We start from the raw sequence: 25,163 nt of genomic DNA, 5'->3' as shown, positions 1-25,163 counted from the left end.
GTTGGTTTGATATTTGTACTGTAATGTGTTAACTGAAAAATAAAGTTTATAAAAAAAACTGTTCAGTTGACTGGGGGTGAGTGCTTGCAATGTTCAACACTCCGTCCATCATCCTCTTTGATTTTGCTTTGTTCGCTCTAAGTTGGCAGGGTATGCCCAGACGTGGGTCCCTTGCTCACTTTGCCACTGGATTCAAGCTAGCCTGGCTGATGACGGCTGATTAGCCAGAGGATGCTTGTTTCCGGGGAAGACATGGCTTGGCAGTTCGAGCTAGACTGTTCCCATGAGGCACAGGGTCAGACTGATTTGCATATGGTCATGTCTGAACTGGGGTGGTGGAGTGAGCTAAAGAATGATGATGGATTAAACCCAGTTCAGTTGACTGGGGGGTGAGTGTTTGATTTGCTCAAGCGCTCCGTCCATCATCCCTTTTGGTATCGCTCATGCTAGTAAACAGCATGAGAGCAGCATCGGGACTGACTAGGGGAGTTGACTCTGGGGACGTCACCCTGGCCATGCATGCTGGCACCACCAAAGCTCATCCGAGCGAAGACAATGGCATGACTTCCGACTTGGTAATCCGCTGGTGTCTCTGAGGCATTCAGGGCAGGCGTGCAATTAATACAATGCCCAGTCACCCTACAGAACTCTACCGAAAGCTTAAGCAATATGCTGTGTGGCTATTGAACTGCGTATTGATGACTAAACTGTCTATTACGGGGTCAACTGCACCTCTCCCTCCCCCGTCTGCGTTGCAACTTGCACTACGGCTTCGTCTTTTCATGTGTGGGCCAGAAAGAAATCAGTCTGCATGTGCTCATAGAGAAGTGGAGCAGAGAAGGCAGGGCTGCTGCACCTAAGAAGCACTCACGAGAGAGGGAGTACACAGGGGTTCACTGATCAGAGGCGCTGGCAACAACAACCTCTTCACTTCGGATACACGCAGAGTCTTCCCACAGAATGAGGGCACTATGACAGCAACTGTGTTATGACTGTGGTAAGTCTTTTCATGTTGATGTCTGTATAACCTGTTTGCTCGCCTCACCACTTTGAAGTGTTGTCAGCCACTACTGCAAACCTATTTCCTTACAGTTCCGAATTCCACGTTGTGTAGAATTTACCACACTCTATAAAGTCCTCTCCTCATCCTTCATTACATTTTGGCCGGTCAAACCTGCCGGAATTTTAAAAGGGAAAAGTGTACAGTAAGGAGCAAAATCAAATCCGCATATTCTAACCCAAAACTTGCATTTTTCCTCCTTACCCACTCATAATCAGGGCATACGATTTGCTTCCATGGCTTGAGGAGATAGGCTCCTGATTTCACTCTCGGGCACGGTTAAGGCATTGGTCTGCTGCTGTAGTGCTTACAGTTTTCTGTGTGTAACCCAGAGCTTCTGCCCGGCAGTTCTGTGGTTCTGCACACCTTGGTGTCCCACAGGGTCTCAGGCATGCAGCCATCATGGTGTAATCCATTCTTCCTTCTACTGGTATCAGCATTCCTACTGGTGATTGCCCTAACATCTCCCTTTCTTTACCTGCCAAGGATGGAAAGGATGCTTTCAATGGAGTTTAGCTTAGAAGCCAACAAAATCTCTGAGGTGTTCCTTCATGGTTTGGGGAGATCAGGTGCCCTAGTGAATGCCACAGCTGGCCGGCTGAATGCTGTTTTTTGCCTCGCGCATGTTGGCCTTCCCTTAGGCATCAGAAATAACTACAATGACGTGCACCAGTGCAATCGAAGATGATGCTCTTGCGCTAGTATTAAAGGGTGATTCCCATGACATCCTATTTGTCACAAGTGCTTCAAACTCATTTGCCTGATTGGTTATTCGCTTATTGCATCTGATATTTGTACCTTATTTTTTTACTTTTAGTATATTCCTTATAGTCTGTTTCTACTACACTTGGGTATCTGTTCTTACAAGCCCCTGTCCGTTGTCTTCAGTTGTCTTCTGCTGCTTCTGTCGTTTACAGCTGGTTGGTGTCTGCTGTGTTAATCAGCTGCTGTTCTATTTATTACTTTAGTAGATTTTGATGAAAGTGGTTGTTTTCACCTCTTATGACATATTTCATGAGGGCATGGGCCTGTACCACATTGCTTATGGCAAACTGTCAGAGTGGCTTCCAGAAGGGTTGCCCTGTCCATAACAACCTGAAGAGACAGAAAGTCACGATCGCATCCAGTTCTTACTAAAATTAAAATAAACCAGGGGAGCCAGCAAATTACAAGGAGATATCGGAGGAATCCCTCTGGCCGAGAACTTGGTGAATGTTTGGAAAAACCTTTGGACCTTTTCCTCAGTCTGCTGTTCAAAAGGTCCAGCTGTGCCCAAGATGATTGACTTTGTTGTCTTAGTCCTGAGAATCGACAAAAATGACAGGACGGTTTTATGGGTGTTCAAGCTCTTTATAAAATAAATAAATACAATAATGATACTACTAAACACCCACGAGCTGCTAAATATTTAGAGCCAGATTCAAAAAGGTACACTTACACCTTTGTGTAAGTTTACGATTTTTGGAAACTCAGAAAAGGAATTAGTATCTTTACAACTGCAGTGTCCCTGCACTCGTGGTGGAGACTTTGAAAATAAAAGGATAGGCAGTGGTAAAGGTACTACTTATAAAATTCCTCTGTAAATTGCAAAAAATCATAAGCTTACACAAAAGTATAAATTTACCTTTGTGAATCAGGCGTAGAATTTGTACAGTGGTTGTAGGTGGTGGGCACCGGCCCTAATTTTTGGGGGCCAGGACTTATTTTTTTCATCTTTTCGCCCACAGCAAGAGAAAGAAAGGTAGAAAAGGGGGAAAGAAGGAGGAAGAGAAAGATAGCAAACAGTAACAACGGGAGGAATCCAAAAAGTAAAACACCTGCAAAGGTGTGAGATAAAGAGACCGGAAGCATAGAGTGGTGGAAGAAAGAGGTTTGGGGGGGGAGGGGGGGAGGGGGGGAGGGCGGGGGGGTAGAGGGGTTGAGAATCAATACTAGGCTGCCTTGACTTTAGACCCCTGGACTTATTTATAAATTAAGAACTTAGAAAAATTGTAAACGTTTGCAAGAACCATTGGTGGACAAAGGAGACCTAGTAGCAACTACCTGAAAACAAAGAATCAATAAGACACAGCCTGTCCGGATTGGAGCAGTGCCTGATCCTGTTAGGAGAAAATCCAAGCCTGCAAAACCTGCCCAGCGAGAGCTCCTGTTACACCCGTCAGAGCTTGTAGAGATTTATATCTTCCACCTTGATATATTGTAAATGGCTGGTTCCATTGTTTCCTGAGGATGCATTTTTTATTTTATTCATTTCTTAGAGTACTTTTTGAGTGCAACACAACCAAGAAGAAAAGTCGAACTTCGGATGTAACAACCGAAACATATCAACAGGATAAGGGTCATGAAGTCTAAAAGAGTCACCTTATTGAACTCATACTGCATCAGGTCTTTCCATGTTTCTGAACAGATGTGCTCCTTATGTCTTATGGAAGGTGTTCTCAGATGGCCAACATGTAGTCTTCTGGCAAGGCACTCCAGACATTCTGAGCAATGCAAGAGACACTATGTTACAATGTCAATGGTTTGAGAAATGTGTGCTTTTGTTGGGATAATGTGCTAATATTTAAAATGTGTTTTCATGCAACAATGTGTATATTATGAGTCAAATTTCAAATGTAAAGCAGCACTATGAGGAAACATAAAAAAAACATATATTCTAAATTGGGCACATTGACACAATAGAGTAGGTTTAACTAGACACAGTTAAAGAAAGTGCAATGTGCAAATGTGTATTATGTTTTGCTGACAGGGTTCCGCTTTTACAAAGTTTGTTTTCACACACTGGTGGGAGGATACATTGGTAGATGGCTGCTTATAACAACAATGGGCCAGCAAAAAGTGATTTTGTCAGATATACTGATTAATACGCTGAAAGCAGCACTGTCGTTGCAGAATTTCTTTCCCCGTTGATTAAAGGAAGAAGAAATGCTGTGTTAACTATCCATTTAATATTTGTATTTGTTCCAGGAAGCTAAGTATCTGGCAAATGAATTCAGGTTTTAAAGTCTTTATTTCGATTTATAGAATCATAAAAGACAATTAAAAACAATAAAATTGAGCATACATTGTGAAAAAGGAAGAGGGAATGGAATTTCTTTTTAAACCATCATAATTACAAATTACAAAATCATGTATCTCAAGAAATTTCAACACATTTCTACACTAATACTAGAATTAAACAGTATGATAAAGACCTAATAGATGTATAACAAGAAAAACCTGTATAAAAATAGAAAACAGAGACAGAATCGAATTCAAAAACAAGGTTCTTGTAAGAGTCTTGATCTAATCGCCCATGTCCAACCCAGGTATTTTGCTACAGCGACCACTACCGCCTCAGAGGTATTCGTACGAAGTGCCCACATGGCCTCTGCACTCCCTCTCACTTTAAGGTGTCGACAAATGGGCCCTAACCATTTACTTCTTGGAGCATGATAGGCCTCGCAAGCAAATAAAAGGTGACCCATGCTCTCCTTGTGTCCAGGGCACCAAGGACAGGAATGACTCGCTCGATTGCACCAGTTCCTAGTAAAAGATCTTAAAGGCAGGGAACCTACACAAAACTGGTGGTAGAGTTTTTTGTCTAATGGCTTTGTTATGACGTCCCAATAATTCTCTAAAAGGGGGTCAAGTTTATGACACAGAAACCGACCTGTTAGACTTACTCTATCTGAGGCCAAGACTAGCCTTTTACGAACAGAGGCCCAATAGAGTGCTTTATAGTCCTGTTTAGAAGGAAAGCTGAGAGACCCCGGTGAAACCCACAGCTGAATGAGGCCCATTTCGTCCAGGATCAATTTCACTTCACGCAGCCAAGGTATACTGCTAGACCCCCAGTTCGATCTAATTTCCTCGAGTTCTTTTGCAAAAAGACTTAAATCTGGAGAGGGCCAGACGCGTCTCCACATGGCTACTAATCTATATCTCGCCATTTCATTAATTGGGTTACAGCCCAGGTCCAGATAGAGCGGTTTAGTGGGAGTCGATTGTGGGAGACCCACTAATTTCCGCATAAATTTATTCTGTACTTTCACCAGAGGTGATAGATCCATATGTCCCCAAAGGTCTGCCCCGTACAGTATTGCGGAGCTTACCTTAGTAAGATAAATCTTAAGTGCAGGTTTGATACGTTTAGTTAAGGACCTTTTTTGCTCCTGCAGAAGACAACCCGTAAGGCGAGCAAATTTTAGGTGGAGGGTGTCTACCTGGGGTTTCCAGCGGAGACGATAGTCCAGGGTGACTCCTAAATACGTCATTACCTCAACTTGTTCTAGGCCCACTCCGTGCAAGCTCACTGAGCTCGTAATGGGACGGCTTTTGGTTAGGACCATAAATTTAGTTTTATTTATATTGATTTTTAAGTCATTGGCAATGCAAAACTCCTCGAAGCGGGTCAATGCTGCTTGCAAACCGCTACGGGTCTTTGAGAGGAGTAAAGTGTCGTCAGCAAAAATAAGCATAGGAAACCTTGTCCCCCCCAAGGATGGTGCATCAGTGGGTGTGTGCGCAAATTTTTTTACCACCTGGTCAATGAACAGTAAAAAAAAGTGTCGGCGCCAGGACACACCCCTGGCGGACTCCGCGAGTTACGGCAAAGGAGTCCGTCACCTGCCCTTGGCCACCCCACCTCACCCTAGCAAAGGTGCCCTCATGTAATCTAACAACCATGTCCAATATCTCCAATGGCAGTCCTAAATCTCTAAGCACAGTCCATAATTTGGCCCTAGGCACAAGATCGATTGCAGATTTCAAATCAATGAATGCTGCATAAATCGTTCCACCACCCAACAGCACAACCTTCCAGTAGATCATACAAAATCTAAGAACCTGGTTGATTGTGCTGGTACCTGATCTGAATCCTGCCTGTAAGGGGGACAGGATACCCTCCAACTCAATCCACCCCTGGACTCTAGCAAGGACCATCCTTGCAATGACTTTTTGCAGTGAGTCTATTAAACTTATTGGACGGTAGTTTCCCGGGTCAGAACGGTCACCTTTTTTAAAAATTGGGAGAATCTCCGCCCCCTTCCAGGACATAGGGATCCTGGCCCCCAAGGCAATGGCATTTGCTATGATGGTTATATAAGGGACCCAAAGTTGGGGGTTGGCCTTAAATAAATCAGCCGGGATGCAATCCATCCCTGGGGCCTTCCCCCTTAAGACCAAGCGGAGCGCAGACTCGGTTTCCAATTCCGTAAATTTTAATTCCTGATTAGGGATGAGTGAAATTACCTGCCAGGGGTGGGCTGTGTCAGGGTCTGAGTCAGGGTCCATAAACTGACCTGAATAGAAATCCACCCAGGCTTCTGCGGGCACATGGTTAACTGGGGTTTGGGAGTCCGAGTTTCTACCCCACTTAACAAGTTCCCAAAACTTAATCTGGTTGGAAGATATGCACGCATCCAATAGGTCAGACCAATATAGATCGTCCCATTCCTTTTTCGCCTCCCACTGGGTCCTTTTATACGTTGTACGTGCCTCCTTTATGTCACTAGAAACCCTAGATTTCACGGCTTTTACTAAACGGCTGTGTGCGTCCCTACAGTTTTTATGATACGATTTCTCCCGGGGACCATGTACCTTTATAGTGCCTTGCTTTGACGGGAGCGTCAGAAGGTCCTTTAAATGGGCAAAGCACTGTTCGTGGAGGTCAGAGATCTGATTTGATGCGACCCTACTATGAGCCAGAGGCCGGATGTCACTCAAGGTCGATAAAACTAACTGCTTTATACTATCAAGAAGGGTCGGATTCTCCACAACCCGTGGCCATCTGAGCCTTCTTCTATCGTTTGATAAAAGAGCATCCCCTGTTACATGGGCTACAGAAGGAGATCTGCCGGATCCACCGGGAAGTCTCAATTTAAGTGACAGGGGGTTATGGTCGCTTTCTGGGCGAGGCATCACTTCCATATCCAACAAAAGTGGCCAGTATTCCATTTTTAGCAGGATATAATCTATCCGACTTTTCCTTGCCCCATTATCAAAGGTGGGTTTACTGACTTTGTCGGAAAATGAGCAACCGTTCGTTGCCCTTAGCCCCCAATCTAGGCACAGCCCCATCCAGTGTAAGGCTGCCTCGGAGACTCTTTTAATAGTGTCCAGGGATAACATCGGGATGTTCCAAACAGTCTCCTCCGCAGCCCCCAAATGCTCACTTCTGAGAATTACAGGAGATAATTCATGGTTAAACTCTCTTTTCTACACAATGCAGGTGTTGATATTACTTGCAAACATTCAATAAGGAGGGTTACCCATGTAATATATATTTTTTACTGGCAGAGGTAGCGCCAACGTAGTGATGAGTGAGTCAGAGTTTCAATAGGAAAGTCATTTTTTGACTGCTTAATAACTTTGACACAGTTGAACAAGTCTGCATGAAGCGTTCCAAAAAACGTTCATTTACTTTGGGTCGAAGCACGTTTTGTGCAGATCTATCAAGCAGGGGCAAAGAGAAAGGGGGTCCAAACAGTGGAAAACAGGGAATTTTGCTCTTAAAAATGGCTGAATGGAGTTGCATCAATTTTGACTGGTATAAACCCGTTAAGTAGATTTTGCCAAATTAGCATTTAAAGAAGGGGTTTAAGTTGGGCATGACGGGGTTACTTTGTAGACGATGACTCAGTGTATCTAGACATTTAAGGGTCCGTAGAAAAGTACAAAGCCAGGAATTCAAAGAATACTTAGATACTATTGTCTGAGGGAGCTTTTACTCCCTTTTGGTCATTTTGGATCTGCCTTCAGCCATGCGCAGCATGAGCTGGCCACCCACGGCGATTGGGCTCAGGGCCCGGCCAAATCCAGATCTGTGGCTCTGGCCCCTGCAAGTGGGGTGCACAGAACTCTTGAATGCTTTATATGATAGAAACAAATGGAAAAACCGAAAGTTAAAGCAAAGTTACAATTGCCATTGTTCTAAGACCTTAACATATGTGTAAAAAAGTCTCTGAAACGTACCGAAAAACACAGTTAAAGTGCAGTCACAGTTACATACTAAAATTAAAAACTACTGACCTCCCCAAGTTATGAGTAGTGCCACAATCCATACCTCGCACAAGGCCATGCAAACCATAATGCTCAAAACAACGAGCAATGCTAATGACCTCACAACATTTACATGAAGAAATAACATCACCATATGTCATGAACCACACAAACAAATTCTGTTTGTGTAAATACTGTTTCAAGGACTATTCATGGGTTTAACATGTGGGTAGGTTTTAATGATTTAAATGTGCTATCTCTTTGTGATACTGTTATGTTGCAAGAGACATGGAAGCAAGATGAAATCACCGTTCCTGTTTTTTGTTTATTTTTGGAACTCTGCAGTTCTTAGCGTAAAGGGGCATCTTGTTGATGGTCATGCAGCTCTAATAAATCAAATTAAATTTGGAAATGCACTGATTTACCAATTTATGATCATAATCTATTAGGTAGTACTTACAGACAATTTAACGCATGGAACACATTTGAACGGATTTGTGATGTCTATTTTAATTGTAACACACATTTCTGTTCAAAGCTGAGGATGGTATTGTCCAAATTCTTTGTAAGTAATGACAAGTGGTTTAATTCGAACTGAAATGACAAATGATCCTAATCCTAGTGACATTAGAACATGCTGGAGAAGTCTTTCAGTAATCTAGGACTGCTAATGGTAAATGGTTGCTTTAGTGATGATCAGCAGGCTCGTAAAACGTTCATTAAAAGTGATGTTAGCCATCCTATTAATTACACTTCACCAAATTTCTGCTTAAAGTACAAGAGTTAATGAGAAGCTGCCATCTTCCAATAAGGTGAATTTTGATACTATCCGGGAGGGTGGATATAGTCAGGGATACAAATTCCATGCACTTCAGAGAGCACAAAGAACGGGGAGATTCAAAATTGGGAACAGGTGTGTAATAAATTAAAGGCTAGGCCTAGACACTCTTGGGGATGTGTGGCAGGGAGGGAAAATGTTTGCAGAACTTAAAAATGAATATCAAATGACCGACACAAAATACTTCCATTACATGCAACTAGGGAAGCCATACATCACCATTGAGAGTCGAAATTTGCCTAGCTAAGTGACAGTAAGTTTCAATTCTATTAAGGACACGGAGGCGAGGATTACGCTAATCTTTCGTCACTTTATTCTATCCATTTCTCCACAGCAGCATTATCAACACATAAACACCCTCTTTTTATCCATGGAACACATCCAACTGGAAAAAACAAAGTAAAATTCAAATAAGCCTGAACAGACTACAACACCCAAGAGTCCATCAGGTAACACCAGTCCATAGTCCTTTCTTAGTGTCAGTGCATCCTAGAAAGGTCCTTCACCCTGGTAGTCCCTCCTCTTTCTTCACACGAACGCCTCAGAGTCACTGGTCTTGTTTGGCACCATCATGTCCTAAAACACAAGACTGTGTAGAAACAACAGGAGAGAAAGGGCCAAAGTAAATACTCTCCTACCCCTGGAAATAACCAATCACAAACAACTAGAGAGTATTATAAGTTATAATCAACAAAAAATTCGGAAGGAGGAGTAGTCAGGCGAAAACGCTCCCCAACACCCTTCAGTGCTCCATGCAAACTTAATAGTTGTGTCAAAACATAAGTTAGTGAAATTATCAAGAGAAAAAAGGAACCCTCAGGCACCTACACAAGGAAGGTTGCCATTGTCTTCATTGGGTCCCTGTGGTTAGTGCGTGTGAAAATACATCAAACCAAAAAAGTGTGATATTAAAATGAGTATAGATCACTCCCTCAACCAACACTTTTAATAAAAAGGGGTGATTCGAACTCAATTAAAACCAATGTGTATAAAACGGACAAAAAAGAGTTAAGCAAATTGATGAATCAGGCTGTATGTCCTTTTAAGAACGAATCCCACATTCATTCATAAGGTTCCTACTTCTTCCTATCTCAACAAACCTGTGATATAACGTACTTTCTTTTCTAATCCGTCTTCCTCGGCGGTAAAATCTTTGCATATCTTGGATGTCAAAAGAAGCTTGAAGTTTTACATATCTCGGACTGTGTCCATCAGAAAATCAGACCAGTTATTTCTTTCTTATGGTGGTCATAAGCCAGGATCAGCAGTAACGAAAGCTACTATATCAAGGTGGATTGCATCCACTATTCAATTCTGCCATTGCAAGGCCGGACATCCGTTATAAAATAGACCTAAAGCTCATTCTACCAGGGCAGTGTCTTCATCAACTGCACTTTTTGCTGGTGTGTCCTTGGACAAGATTTGCCGGGCGGCAACCTGGAAATGTGTGCACACATTTAATCTGCATTATTGCCTGGATCTGGCAACAGAGGCTGAGTCAGCAGTTGGTCAAGCAGTACTGCAAAACCTTTTTAGATAAGGTAAGCCTATATGATAAGAGAATAATATTTCTTCTATTGTAAAGATTCTTTATTGCATATAACTTTTACTGTATATATGTGTATGACTTACTCTTTATTATAATACAGATATGTATGTATATTTTGCATTGGTTTCACATGGTATCTTTTGAATTTTCTTATGATACCCACCATCCACTATGCATCTGAGTGTTATTTACTGCTAGCTATTCTGATTCTAAGCATGTGAATCTATGAAAAGATACCCCATTACTGGATAAGAAAACAAGTTACTTACCTATAACTTCAGTTATGCAGTATTGGTATCTTTCATAGATTCACATGCGACCCACCCTCCTCTCCGGAGAGGCTTACCTTATTATTATAATAATATTAATAATATAGCCATTTCTAGAAATTATGGCATACTTACTGTCACTTTTGCTACGAAAATCTGAGGGTTTGCCTCTCTGTGGGGAAGGTTCTAAGAGGGTCCTGCTGCCTGATTGGCTAGTTTCCAAATTTGGTTCTTTTTGTAAAAGGACTAAGATAGGCTAATGTAGTGACTTTTCTATCTACTATAGCCTATAGTATAATGTTATTATGACTAGAATGTATATGTTTTATTGTACCGCGAGACTCCCACCTTGTCGGCGGGGATGATTCTAAGCATGTGAATCTATGAAAGATACCCCAATACCGGATAAAGGTGGAAACGCGTAACCCCTCTCCTGACTCTACTCCTGCAGAAAAGCGTCCGTCGCCTGCGCCAGCGGATCCGGTCTCCAACTGTAGAACCTCGGGAGTTGATGATCCAAGCGCGACACGAATAGTTCTACTAAGAAGGGGCCCCAAAGACCGACCAACCACCGAAAGACCTGAACATCCAGCTTCCATTGACTGGAGTCCTTCAAATGCCTGGAGTGCCAATCTGCAACCTGGTTGGCCTGACCCGGCAAGTACTCTGCAGTAAACGAAACGTGATGGGCCAAACAAAATCCCCAGAACTTCTTCGCCAAGTTCGTCAGGGCTTGGGACCGGGGCCCCCCAGGTGGTTGATGTAACGCACCGCGGAGACATTGTCCATCTTCAACAGGACACACGAGCGAACCCGGTCCCTGGTCCAACACCTGACCGCGAATGAGCCTGCCAATAGCTCCAGGCAATTGATGTGGAGTTCCTGCTCGCCTAACGACCAAGCGCCTCCAGTAGATAAATCGCTGCAGCGGGCTCCCCAGCCCGACCATCTGGCATCCGACTCTATGACGATGTCGGGGACCGCCCCAAAGATGGCCCTGCCATTCAAGGCATCCATATTGGCTAGCCACCACGACATCTCTTCTTTGACCTCAGTGGACAGGGGAACCAGCTGGTTGTAGGACAATCCTCTTCTGAGATGGTGCGCTTTCAAGCGTTGCAACGCACGATAGGGCAGGGGCCCCGGGAAGATTGCCTGGATGAATGACGACAGCAGCCCTACCACCCGGGCAATCTGTCAGAGGGAAATGTGAGTTTTGGATATGGTTTGACATAGCAGATGCCGGATCTTAGCCATCTTGCGAGAGGGAAGGCTCAAGAACATGTGGACCAAGTCCACCACAAAGCCCAGGAAAACAATGTTTTGCGTTGGGGAGAGAACTGACTTGTCCCCGTTGATAACAAACCCCAGACTCTGCAAAAGGGAAACCGTCTGTCGCACCTGACCTGACAACATCTGAGGAGACTGAGCCATCAGGAGGTTGTCGTCCAATAAACAATCATCCGAACCCACTGGCACCACAGGAACTCCACTGCCGGGTGGAGGACCTTTGCGAAGCACCAGGGTGCCGAGAACAGTCCGAACGGAAGGGTGGTAAACTCGTAAATCTGATGCCTCCATTGGAACTGCAAAAAATGTTGATGAGGTGGATGGATCAGTACTACCAAATACGCTTCCTTGAGGTCTAGTCTCGCTATACAGTTGCCCGGCAGAAGAACATCCCGGAGGAGATGAATCCCCTCCATTTTGAAATGCCGGTACACCAACCACCCATTGAACTCTTTCAGGTTGATGACCAGACGCCGCCCCCGTCGGTCTTTTCCACAAGGAAGATATTGCTCAAAAACCCCCGGGGATGCAAAACCGACCGACGAATGACCCCTTGGCGCAGAAGCTCGGAGACTTCGTTGTCGACCAGACGGGCGCCTGCTTCTGAGAATGAGATAGGACGAGGAAGACCCCTTTTGCGGGGCGAATCGTAAAACTCGATATGAAAGCCCTGGAATGTTTGCAAGACCCAGGCATCCATTGTGACCGCTCGCCATGCCTCCTGAAAGGACGCAAGCAAACCCCCAATACAGTCTTGAGAATGAGGAATCAGACTTACCGCAGGTTGCAGGTCCGCCTGCGTTGTTCCGGTATCCTCCTCGGCCACGGAATTTTTGTCCCCTGGTTGGATAAAAGTTGGTATAATTGGCGGAAGTGCTGTACTGACCCCGCCCGGAGCCTTGTCCCCTACTGGGATTGGATTGTTGGCCACGGCCGGTTGCGCGGCCCCTGCCACGACCGGCCCTGTTGGAAAAACGGTTCTGGAAGACCCTTTTGATGTTAGACTGGGCCTTGTCCAAACTCGTGAAGGTGGCCACGAACTTGCTCAGCTCCTTCACGAAGGGGTCCCCGAAGAGGCCCCGCTGCGCAAACGCCCCGGTCTCCAAAGATGTCAGATCGCCTAACTTGGGGTCCAACTTAATGAGGAGCGAGCGTCTCCGTTCGGTCGAGAGGGCACAGTTGGCGCTACCTAAGAAGATAATCGCCCGCTGTGCCCAATTCGAGAGAACGTCCAGGGATATGACGGAGCCCGACACCTTCGCCTCCTCCGCCATATCCAAAATCTTTGTCATGGGCCCCACCGCGTCAAGAAGCTTATCCTGGCAGGATCGCCAGGAGCGATCTATACCCCTGCGGGGGTCCTTCATACATTTGGCCAGGAAGGTGACCATCTTGGAGTCAAGCTCCGGTGTACAGGCCACCTTCCCTTCCAAGGTGGGGCAAGGACACTCCGCTCGCAAACAGCCCCTAGGTTCCTTCTCCAAGGGCTTGCGGAGGCGACCCGTCACAAACTTGGCCACCTTGTCCCCAGGCGCCCAGGCAGCTGACTGCGGATGGACTGTGTCATCCAGGTTAAGCATGCCTGAGGAGTCCTGGGGCAAGTCGGCCGCCGAACTGGACAGTTGCCAAGACCGGGAAGACCCCTCGTCATCGTCTGAGTTCGCTGGGGAGCCCCCACCCAGGGATGGCGAGTCTGGCCTAACAGATTCCACGGGAGTCGGCGCCGGAGAAGGCACAGTGGGCGGGTTGGACAACTTAGCGATAAAGGCGTCCCTGAGACGGTCGAAAGAGTCCAAATCCACCCCCTGGGACCCCCCGGAACCTCCTCCACACGCCCTGGTATTGGGGGACCTTCCCCCTGGGGCAAGGTAGATACAGAACCAGGGGAATCTAAGCAGGCATGGGCCAACTTGGCGCATTCCGCTATGATGCTCCTCCATGGGTGCCACCACATCATTTACACATTTGAAAATGGATTCATCAACAGCCTGAAATAATTGATTGTCTAAAGGTAGGTACTGGTGCTCCTCCTCATAGTACTCCTCTGCACTCATACTGACTACTTTCCCAAAACAGTAGAACACACTCTACAGCTCAGCCCAAAGTCTGAGGTATCACACCCTCACCCCAGGGAGCCTGCCAGCACCATGAGCTACAGCCACAAATAACAGGCTTGCCTGTATAACCAAAGGGCCTCTCCTTCCCCTAAGCTCTGTGATTGGGGCACAAGAGGTTAATCCCTTACAGGTACGGCCAGTCTCAAAGACTGCAAATGTGTGGGGCGGGGTGAAGCCCCAACGCGTAGGCTGTCCTGGTCTCGAGCGCGCGCATCCTCAGGCCGAGCCTGACAGGACACTAACCGCCACACGGCGCGCTAAAAGCTCCTCGAGCTCAAAGGACAACCATCTTGCCCGCAGGCGATTTGTATGGCGTTGCCGCAATACAGACCCCCGCCATGCGTGCAATTTAAATTCAGCGGGTAATACAGACCACCCCCTCCCCGGGGCATCACGGTATGGCGGCAGGGGACAAGGCTCTCCGGGCGTGTGTCTCGCTGCGCGTTTCTCCTGCTCTGAGGAGACGCGCCGCAGAGACCAACGAGACCCGGGAGCTCCCCTTAGCAGCCGCAATAGGGGACCTCACCACCGGGGATAGCCGCAAAAGTAGCAGAGCACTCCCGCGGCAGGGAACCTGCCAAAAAAAGCACAATAACAACAGATTCCCCAATAAGGTGAGTAGAGACCCACCAACAAAGCTATTTAAGGACACAGCCGCCCACAATAAGCAAATAGGTAACCCAGAGAAAGCACCAGAAAAAAGACTTACCTGTTGCTGCGGAGCAGCGAAGAAAGAGGAGGGACTACCAGGGTGAAGGACCTTTCTAGGATGTACTGACACTAAGGAAGGTCATGGACTGGTGTTACCAGATGGACTCATGGGTGTTCAGGCTTATTTGAATTTTACTTTGCTTTTTCCAGTTGGATGTGTTCCATGGATAAAAAGAAAGGTGTTTATGAGTTGATAATGCTGCTGTGGAGAAATGAATAAAATAAAGTGAAGAAAGATTAGCATAATCGGAGCCTCCGGTCCTGACATAGAATCCATCCTGGACGACTTCCTCCTTGAAGACCGATTACTACTTGATCCTTTGACAGACAAGGCAACATCCCTAACGTATAAAAAAATCATAAATAACCTTCCAGACCCTCTTGTCTCCCTGAGGGCAGACTGGGAGACTGATCTGGGGTTGATAGAGGATGATGATTGACAGGAAGCAATACAGAGCCCCAGGGAAATTGCTATTAGGACACAATTCCGACTGGTACAACTGAGAGTACTATATAGGTCTTACACCACCCGAACGTTGTACCATAAACTAGGCCGGGCTGACAGAACTTTGCATCATGGGCTGTGGTGAGGTAGGCACTTTCTTTCATATAATCTGGGAATGGCACAAGTTAAGTAGACAAAGGAGGGTGGGGTGGACCCTTCCCCCATACACATGGTATGTAACTTTGTACCCCCGACCTACACCTCAGACGATGTACAACGTGTTGATTATGTGTAACGTTAGGATAATTCCATGTTTGTTTAATCAATAAAAAGAATTTTTAAAAATTATAATAATTTAAAGGCTGGTCAACAGCAATGTCCCTCACAATCGCCTAATAGCCTGCTACCCCTAGAATCTAAACTAAAAAAAGAATCCAAACAGTTTCTTGTTGGTGCTACACACCGGGTTCCCCACTAATTATATCATGTGCAAAAAATCTGCATGAGAAACATTTTGTTTGTGTTTCATTGATTTTAAATCTGTGTTGATAAGGTTGGTTATAACATTTTGTGACCTAAGCTAACTTATATGGGGATTTCTAATCCTCTGTTTTTAACTGAATTTCATGTTAAGACCTTGGCTCAAATGAAACTATAGAGATCAAACTAGCAAAAATCCATGTAGATAACCAATTAACAACAAGGTTGCATACTGGCACCATTGTTGTGCTCTCTATTCATTTACAATCTCCCAGCTTCACTAAACAAGCTAACCCTCCACTTTTTAGCAGCTCCTTCTTAAATGCATTATTGTATGCTGATAATTTTGCACCAAACTCACATTGGCCTGCAACAGTAGTTGAATGCTTTAGAAAATTATTGTTTGGTAAATAAATTAAAAATAAGTATGTATAACACTAAGGTAATGTAATCGAATGGAAGAAAAGCAGTTTTTAATTGGTCAATATTTTTTAACATAAGGCTTGAATTGGTCAACAATTATCCATTAAAGTACCTTGATATATTTTTTAATGACAGGTTGACTTTTAATGAACATTATAATCGAGTATTCACTAAAGCGGGGGCGTGGCCTAGCACGGATTGCAGATGGCTGCGTAGTCCATGAGCTCCATCGTCCGAGTAGCCCTCTACTATCCTGAATGACCATCCGAAGCACCTGATTGATGCCCCAGGTGTCGTATCCATAGCAGAGCCCATCCTGCCTGCTCCAGAGAACTATCATGCGAACCGGAGGGCTGAAACTTCATTGCAAGGTGGCGGCCCGCATGGGGTCCTAAAGCCGAGGCCCACAGTGGCCATGCCCCCCGGAGCAGGGCTCCAGCCAACTTACCCCTGCCAGCCGGTGGCGCCACGGATCGAGGCGTCATCGCAGAGTTGTCTCTGCCGATAACTACAGTGGAGCCCCTGAAGATCCGCAGCGGCAGAAGACGCGGCCCACGTAACTCAGCAGGTTGGTGTGTCCGGACGGCGCTGGGATCGCAGCTAGAGTGAGCGTGCCGGCCGCGGGGCATGAGATGGCGGCGGCACAGCTCCCTTGGTGGAAACCCCTCTCCCCGCATCATCCGTCACTGCCTGCATGCCTCATATAGTGGGGCCAGAGACTGAGGCGGACTGTAGCCGGTTTATTTGATGGCCCGATGGGAGGTTATTGACAGCAATGCCGACACAAGTCGGACTGAACGGAGACGCCTGAAGAGACCTTCGCTGCACGGAGCACCGGGGGGAGCTGCAGCCCCATTCTGGATGCACAACTGTTAAAATCTAGATTGCGACGTAAACATTATCGGCGCCATCTTGTCCCCTTTTAGCTCAAATGTGCGCGTAAGTAGCAGCCATTTTGAACGCCATGGCCTCTCTGCCCACTGCCGATAGCCAGCGCGTCTCTCTCTCTCCCTCTCTGACCCCGCCAGCATCCCCCGCGCGCTGACAGCCCACGTTCTCACATGCTTAGGCCATAAACCACCCCTTCAGCGCGGCCCTGCCTCGGAGCCACATCCCGTACCCGACTAACACCTCCCTCCGTCCCTTTAATGATCACGCATCCTTTGATGAACCCCCTTCCTCTGTGCCCGATTGTCCCGCCCGATCCCAGGCCATCACCTAGCCCTGCGGACACAGTTTATTGCCCCTTACAGTAGGAAGCTGTCCCTCTTCAAAGAATCTATGACTGATAAAAGCCCCCACCCCATGAGATCCGATCAGCCGCACACATTCCGGGAGCCGGCGGGATATCCAGCTGCGCGATAGTCATCACCTACCGAGATCGGGGTGGGGACTTTTACTGTAAATATGTGTGGGAACGGGTTTGGAGCGGAGATTCCGAGGATGCCTTTCCGTACATCAAAGTATTGACAAGAATGTGTTTTATGTAATAAAGCAATAAACCTGTGTATAAGAGGCCAGGCCTCAAGGATGCGTTTAGAGCACATCGAGAAGATACCCTGTTGTCTGATTTGACGTGTTCTGCTCCGTCGGAATAAACTGCTGTTTCCTGCCTTCTGTCTCCAGCGCCTGCCTCTTTGTTTGGTAAATCTCGAATGGTATGAGAGGCGGCTAACGCCGGGCAAATACTGAAGGGTTCTTGGTCGAATTCGGCCCTACCTTTCGACACAGCTAAAGTGGGAGGGCACAATAGTTGTGAACCAGGGCGCACCGGCCACACAATAGGCTGGAATCATCATCGCGCTCCTGATAGAGATTGTGATGGCCCCCCTCAGCCTATTTTAGGGCAGTGAACTCCCCGTGCCTTTGTTCTTTGTGGCCTGCATGGAAGCTTGCAACTGGGGACCGGAGCACTAGACCTCTCAATCTCCAGCCACACATGTTCTACCACCACATGCAGGGGGGAGCTAGAGGCACATAACCCTGCTGTGCTCCATCTACAGTGGGGGGTCTGCCCAGACGGTCGCCCCAGGAAATGTTAGAAGCTGTGATTGTGGCCTTGTGAAGCTGTGCTGGGGTCTTTAAATTGTATGCCACAGTAGGGCGAGCCGTGGAGTTCCAACCGCAGAATCCTCAACGGCAAGGCACCAGCAGATACCTGGCCCTGGGGCAACAACCCTCCCAACTGAAGGCCCCAGCCATCGACCCACACCGCGACATTGTGTTGCACTGACCATGAAGGGAGTTTATGACGGGAGGGTCATATGGAATAACGCCAACAGCGATAATGGCCTTGCTGGATAACACTGATAACACTTTTCTGCACTCCAATCTGTGACCAATTGAGGGGCACCAAATGTGGTACGTTAGACGGTGGCGACAGGGCTTCCCTATCTCTACCACCGTCGTTTTCCAAAGGAACCCCCTCATATAGAGACCGGTGGGTCACTCACACCCCTCTTCCCACTGGTGAGATCAGGAGCAGATTGGATTGTGACGAGCGGCTGCGGTTTTCGGGTCCCTCTGTTGTGTTTATCTGCATTGTTACTCTCGTCGACCCTGTCTTGGAGCAACGCACTTCCTCGCCCACCAACCCCAAGAATTAGCATCCAATTGTGATCCACCTCAGCTGCTATCATGGAACGCACTAAGGAGACGGGGACCAGGGGACCGAAACTAGTCCAGACCAACAAGCTGGATCGATACACAGTGACCAAAGACGTGCAACAGGGCCGTCCATAAGATGAAGCAGCACGGGGAGGCCCTGGAGAAGGAGAACCTGAGCCTTCCCTCAGAGATGTCATGTTGGCCATCGCAGGTATCAAAACCTCCCTGGACTCAGTGGCCAGCGACGTCAACCTCATCAGAGCTGACAAGGGGAAACTCAGCGAAAAAGTGAAACAGGTAGAAATCATGACGACCAGCTTAGTGGGTGATGTCACACAGTTACAGAGGGAGGTCCAAGAACTGCAGGAATCCCGAAATCGCGTGGACCTCATGCTGGATGATTACGAAGGCCGACTTAGCCGCAACAATCTCCGCATTATAAGAGTTCCGGAGAAATCGGAAGGGCAATCTCCTGACCTGTTCGTTGAGGACCTTATCCTCAAGCACCTGCAACCCAAAGGCCTCAGCAAATTCTTTGTGATTGAGCAGGCTCATAGGGTCCTGGACGGCCGTCCCAAGCTGGTCGATCCCCCGTGGCCCATGCTGGCTCGTGTCTTAAACTACCGGGACAGGGATGTGATCCTCCAAAATTCCAGGGCTGACGCCCCCCTCTGATATGACAATGCCGAAATCTCCTTTTTCCCTGACTTCACTCAAAGGGTGCAGAAGCAGAGGAGATCATTCCTGTCTGTTAAACGAGACCTGAGAGAAAGGGGCCTGAAATACTCAATGCTGTTCCCAGCGCGCCTCTGAGTCGAGGCGGAGGGGAGGGTGTGGTTTTTTGATCGTCCTGAGGCAGTTGCGGACTGGATTGACTACCAAGGGACTAAACACTCGATGGAGCGAGGAGCCGGGGGCCACGCAGACAGTGTGCCAGCCTGAGGCGGAGTTTCGGACGATGGTTACCTTTTTGAGAAGTAAAAGGAACAATAATGCGGGGCAGGTAGGGGAGGAGGGATAACTGTACATTATTTGTCGGGGTTTGCGGATTTATCCATGACTTTATGTTTAATGCTCAACAAGGGTGCGACAGTGAAATAGCATAGGGCAGGACGCGGAGAACACTGCTTCCCCCCCCCCCCTGTTTTTTCTTCCTTGACTCTTAGGGCGACAGGCACTTTGCAAGTTTTTTGATGGGCAGTTCTGAGCTCAGAGCGCAGGGCAGCGGGGTGGGGGTTGTTGGGTTGGGGTATTTTCTTTAGTTGTTTTGTGTTTTTTGTTCCTTGTTGTCGACAATATTCTGATTGTACAGTTCCGGTCTGTGGCGGCTGCCAATGTGGAGTTCAGCATGTTGTATAAACGTACCCCATTAGTGGGGACCTGTTTAACTACCAATGGGAGAGCAGTGTAACAGGGAAATCAAAATTTTAAGTTGGAATGTTAACGGATTGGGGGACAAGATCAAGAGAAATGTTGTGTTACAGTATATTAAGAGACTATCGCCGGACATTGTGTTGCTCCAGGAAATGCCCCTCATTGGCAACATGTGCAAAGCAATGCACAGATGGGGATATGCAATGGTAGCACATGCGGGCTTCACTTCTAGCACCTGGGGAGTAGGCATAATGCAAAAAAAATTATTTCCTCTCTCACTCACCTCCACATATGTGGACGACCGCGGCAGATATGTTGGAATCACGGGTTCTTGGGAGGGCAGATCTATTACTTTCATGTCAATATACGCGCCCCCAGGGATGCAGGGCATAACACTAACGGACTTAAGTGCTGTTCTCTTGACTTTACCTGACGGACACCTGGTGCTTGGAGGAGACATTAACTCAACAGTATTGGTCGCTCTAGATAGACTCCCCTCGCACAACCCCCCAACCTGCGCAGGCATTTTCCAGTTTCTTAGAAGCGATCAGGCTCATAGATGGCTGGAGGACATGCAATCCCGATAAGATACAGCACACCTTCAACTCCGGGGAGCACAACAGCCTATCCCGCCTTGATTGCATACTTGTCCTGCCCCCACACATCACTGATATTCATGAAATCCGCCACCTGGCAAAAGGTATTTCCGACCATTCCCTTCTGTGGGTTCATATCTTTCTGCACCATACACAGGTGGAGCGGGTTGCCCCAATAAACCCCTGGTACCTCAAGAACCCCAAAATTCGGAAAGGTCTAATCAAAACTATGGATGCATACTTTTTGGAGAACGAACATACAGTTGAGTCCCCCAAATATTGTGGGAAGCTTTCAAAACGGTGATCCGTGGACAGGCCCTTTCCTTGATGGCGGGTTCCAAAAAATGTAGGGTGAAAGAAATATCCGACATAGAACAGGAGCTTTACCGTCTGGAACGGGATGTTACCTCATACGCCACCCCTGAAGCCCTTCACTCTCTCTGTCTGCGTCAGGATGAATACCGGGCGTTGGTCACTGACCGTGCCAAACTACTGGGACAGGATAGGCTGGATGGATATATGACTGGGGTGACAAGGCTGGCAAATTGCTCGCATGGTTGGACAAGAGGGAGCAGGCCAGCAGGCTTGTGCCAGAACTTAAAAGTGCTGACGGGTCCCCTGTGACAGATCCCCAAGACATAGTTAATCATTTTGCTGCTCACTTCCAAACGGTATATAGCTCGGTAGCGCCATACCCTGAAGCAGACTTTAGCGACCTTATTAAAGACATCTCTCTCCCGAAGCTATCAGACTCAGACCATACATTCATGGATAGTGCACTAACTGCAGATGAAATAGCAACAGCAATACGGACGTTACACTCGGGGAAAGCTCTTGGTCCAAACGGCATTCCAATTGAGCTTTACAAACTTCGACCTGATAAATTGACCCCCTACCTTAAATCCATGTTTGAGGACAGCCTTAAAAAAGGATCACTGCCATTCAACCAGAGGATTGCCACCATAGTCACTATTCACAAGGAAGGGAAACCCAAAACGGAGTGCACCTCCTATCGACCTATATCCCTGCTGAATGCGGAACCCAAAATTCTTGCTAAAGTACTCACCACTAGACTGATTAAGGTGATAGGCGAATTAGTCCATCCAGATCAATCAGGGTTCATGCCTAAAAGAAATACTGCTCTTAACCAGTGCATTCCTGGGTAGAGTACCGACGATACATGAGGATGCCGTAATAGTTTCCCTTCACGCCACAATGGCTTTCGGTACACTGGAATGGCCTTATCTTTATGCAGTACTTTCCAAATTTGGGTTTGGACAACATTTTTGCCGCTGGGTACGACTGTTGTACAGCGCGCCGATGGCCTAGATAGTTGCGAATAACAGGAAGTCAGAGCCCTTTATACTCAGCCGAGGGACCCGTCAGGGATGCCCTCTTTCTCCCTTACTATTCGCTTTGGCCCTAGAGCCACTTGCAGCGTGGATTCGTAAAGATGTAATGATCCACGGCATGCGTTGGTCAGCGGACTGGGAGGACCGGATATCCCTATACGCGGATGACATTCACCTTTATCTCACGTCTCCTAAGAGATCCCTAATAGCAGCTTCTGGCATATTGGATATTTTTTGGAAGATACTCTGGGTTTCGCGTCGATTGGCAAAAATCACTTTTGTATGTCCTATGGGGGACCTCTCCCCCTCTAACCCGGAATTGCCCGATCCCAGTAATCTCAGAAGAATTAAAATATTTGGGCATATTTATTTCCCTAGACCCATCAGTACGATACGCCCGCAATCTACTCCCCCCGCTGCAGCGGCTTAAAAGCAACATGGCACACTGGAAGTCACTCTCGCTCTCAGTCTGGGCAAAGCTGCATTATTTTAAATGATGTCTTTGCCCTGTTTTCTGTACGCACTGCAGAATTCAGCTGACTTCGTCCCAAACTTGTACTTTAAAGAGCTCGAAGGGCTCCTGAAGAACCTCCTATGGGGAGGGAGACCATGTATTGCCATGAAAAAGCTGACACTTAGCTGGTATGATGGAGGAATTGGCTTGCCTGATATTAAAAAATAATATTGGGCTTCACATCTAACAGCTATCAATCATTGCACATATGGCCGTCCTGACAACCCAGGGTTCATCATGGACCACTGGCTTTTACCCAATGGGACCTTTTCAAGGGAGATATACTCAACACCAGGCAAATACCCACTCACCGGGCCCTCTGACCTCACAGCTAAAATATGGCACTCTGCTACAAAATTACTCAGCTGGCATAACAAGCTGACACTTGCAACACCTCTGTGGGACTCACAAAAACTTGGATATATGGGAAACACAAAGGGATTTGATAAATGGGACTTAATATGCATTTCCCATGTCAAAGACCTTTGGAACGCTGGGGGGGGGGGGTGAAACCCTCTGACCCTCTACAAACTCAGTATCCCTGGCGGATTCGGAATATTATCGATACCTACAAATCAGACACTCGCTGCAAACAGTAATTCCAGACGACTCGACTCCTCCGGACACCTCCCCACTAGAGGACAGACTGCTGGATGGCCACCTACCTGACGGAGCCATTTCCCTAACATATCGAAAATTCATCAACAATATTGACAACCCCCTACTGAAACTGCGAGACAAGTGGACTGAGGAATGAATAGAATTGGATGATGAAACCTGGCAGGAAGCGGTCTCCTGTCCGATAACGGTCGCAATCACAGCAAACTCAGACTGGTGCAACTTAAGATCCTCCATAGAGTTTACGTAACTGGTCCCCAGCTGGTGCACATGGGTGGACTGACGGACGGCTCTTGTAGGAGGGGATTCACACAAATGGGCACATTCATACATATCCTATGGCACTGTAAGCAAATTCAGAAATACTGGCGCAGAGTCCATACGGTTATGAGTGAAGTGTTGGGGGTAAAAAGCAGACCGGAGGCGCCCAGGTGTCTCCTTAACATCTGAGAACCTACCGACCTCAACCCTTATACTACGAAATGGGTCATGCTTGGCTGTATGATCGCCAAGAGGAAAAAAGCACAGCTCTGGGGAGCCCCGTACCCGCCCACGGTTATAGCTTGGGAGCGAGATCTTGACTGGTGTATGCTAAGAGAGAAAATAGTCTATGTGCCCCCGCAAATGGTCAAAGGTATGGGCACCCTGGAATGCTTATGTCGACACGTTTTAGGTTACCAAGTAATGAGGGTACAGAGGTTATTCAACTGGAACTGGGATTTTTCGCTGCAAAAAAAACTTTGAAATTGCACATCTGAAATTCCTAGCATCTTAAACAAGCTCTGATCTATGTATGTATGTTTGTATATGGTGTGGAAAAGTAAATTTTGCCATGTTCTGTGTCCCTACGTGTCCTCCATCTTATGTTATGTGTGCATGATTAATATGCATATGTATTCCCCATGTTCGATTAAAGACGCAATTATAGTTGTGTCCATCTCTAGTATGCCAGTTTCCAGTTCTCGTGAATACTATGAATATCAGGCCTATGTAAAGTTACGTTGCCACGTTTCTCAGTGTGCACGTCATTTCATTGAAAAGTCCCCGTTTCTAGGCCTCAAAAGGGCCTGGACACCAGATTCAGCTCCTGTCTCCTGAACCCTCGCTGAGGAGCGATACAGCCCCCACCTGTATCCTCGACCCTTCACTTACTTCCTGCCTCACAGTGCCCGGCTCAGCCTGGCTCTGCCTGTTAGTCTGCCAAGAGTATGTTATGATTCTAGTTATCAGTCCAGCCCTCCTTCTCTGCATTCCTAAGCTACTGAATCGCATCAATAGTTTCCGTCATTGTCTAGCCTTTACGTCTCCATGTAAGAGAAATACTGCATTTAATGGTCATTTCATATTCTTCATCACGCACTACATGTAGAATAATGCATGCTCCAGTCTTAGAGTCCGTTAGCCTCTCCCCTCCTGACTCTTAGTTTATATCAACATGTCCTCTAAACATCAGATACTAGATAGGGTTTAGGTACATGTCGCCCTGACTCTCCAGACTTCAGTCTCTACTCCTAGCACAGAGTTCATAGCCCCCAGCTTCTCCTAGTAACACGTCATTGTCAGTTTGCGCGCACCATTAGGTTAGAGGTCCCGGCTCCTTAGGTAGCCCCCTCCATGTTTCCGCCCCATTTATGACATATTCTGTTACGTTTACATCACATGTCTATGTACACGCCTCTTGTTACACCTACTTTCACCCTTATCTTTCGCGACTGCTATTGACCACACCCACTGCTCCGCCTACTGTATTCATTGTAATGCAACTGTTTTAGTATATATGCTTGTGTACTGTTATTAAATGTTACGCCGATCCTGATCCTGCCCCCGGCAGCGCTGCCATCCCATTCCTGTGCAGGTTGTCCTGTTCCTGTCCTTTATGCTGTATTAAACCTGCAAACTCCTACTACCTCGAATCTTGACTCTTATTTATTGAGCTATC

At 46.9% G+C, this 25,163-nt stretch overlaps 1 long non-coding RNA gene across 1 annotated transcript in view; it reads right to left on the bottom strand.

The window, feature by feature from the left end:
* LOC144792467 (uncharacterized) overlaps positions 1 to 25,163 on the bottom strand; it is a 315,998-nt gene that overhangs the window by 107,365 nt on the left and 183,470 nt on the right. Inside the window, exon 5 of the long non-coding RNA XR_013602565.1 lies at positions 3,422 to 3,543. This is a non-coding gene — a long non-coding RNA (uncharacterized LOC144792467). The remainder of the gene's footprint in view (positions 1 to 3,421; positions 3,544 to 25,163) is intronic.

The sequence above is a fragment of the Lissotriton helveticus genome, chromosome 11 (genome assembly GCF_964261635.1).
Source record: "Lissotriton helveticus chromosome 11, aLisHel1.1, whole genome shotgun sequence".
NCBI classification, from domain to species: Eukaryota; Metazoa; Chordata; class Amphibia; order Caudata; family Salamandridae; genus Lissotriton; species Lissotriton helveticus.
Note: the sequence above shows the minus strand (reverse complement) of the source record. Positions and strands in the feature narration are given on the sequence as shown.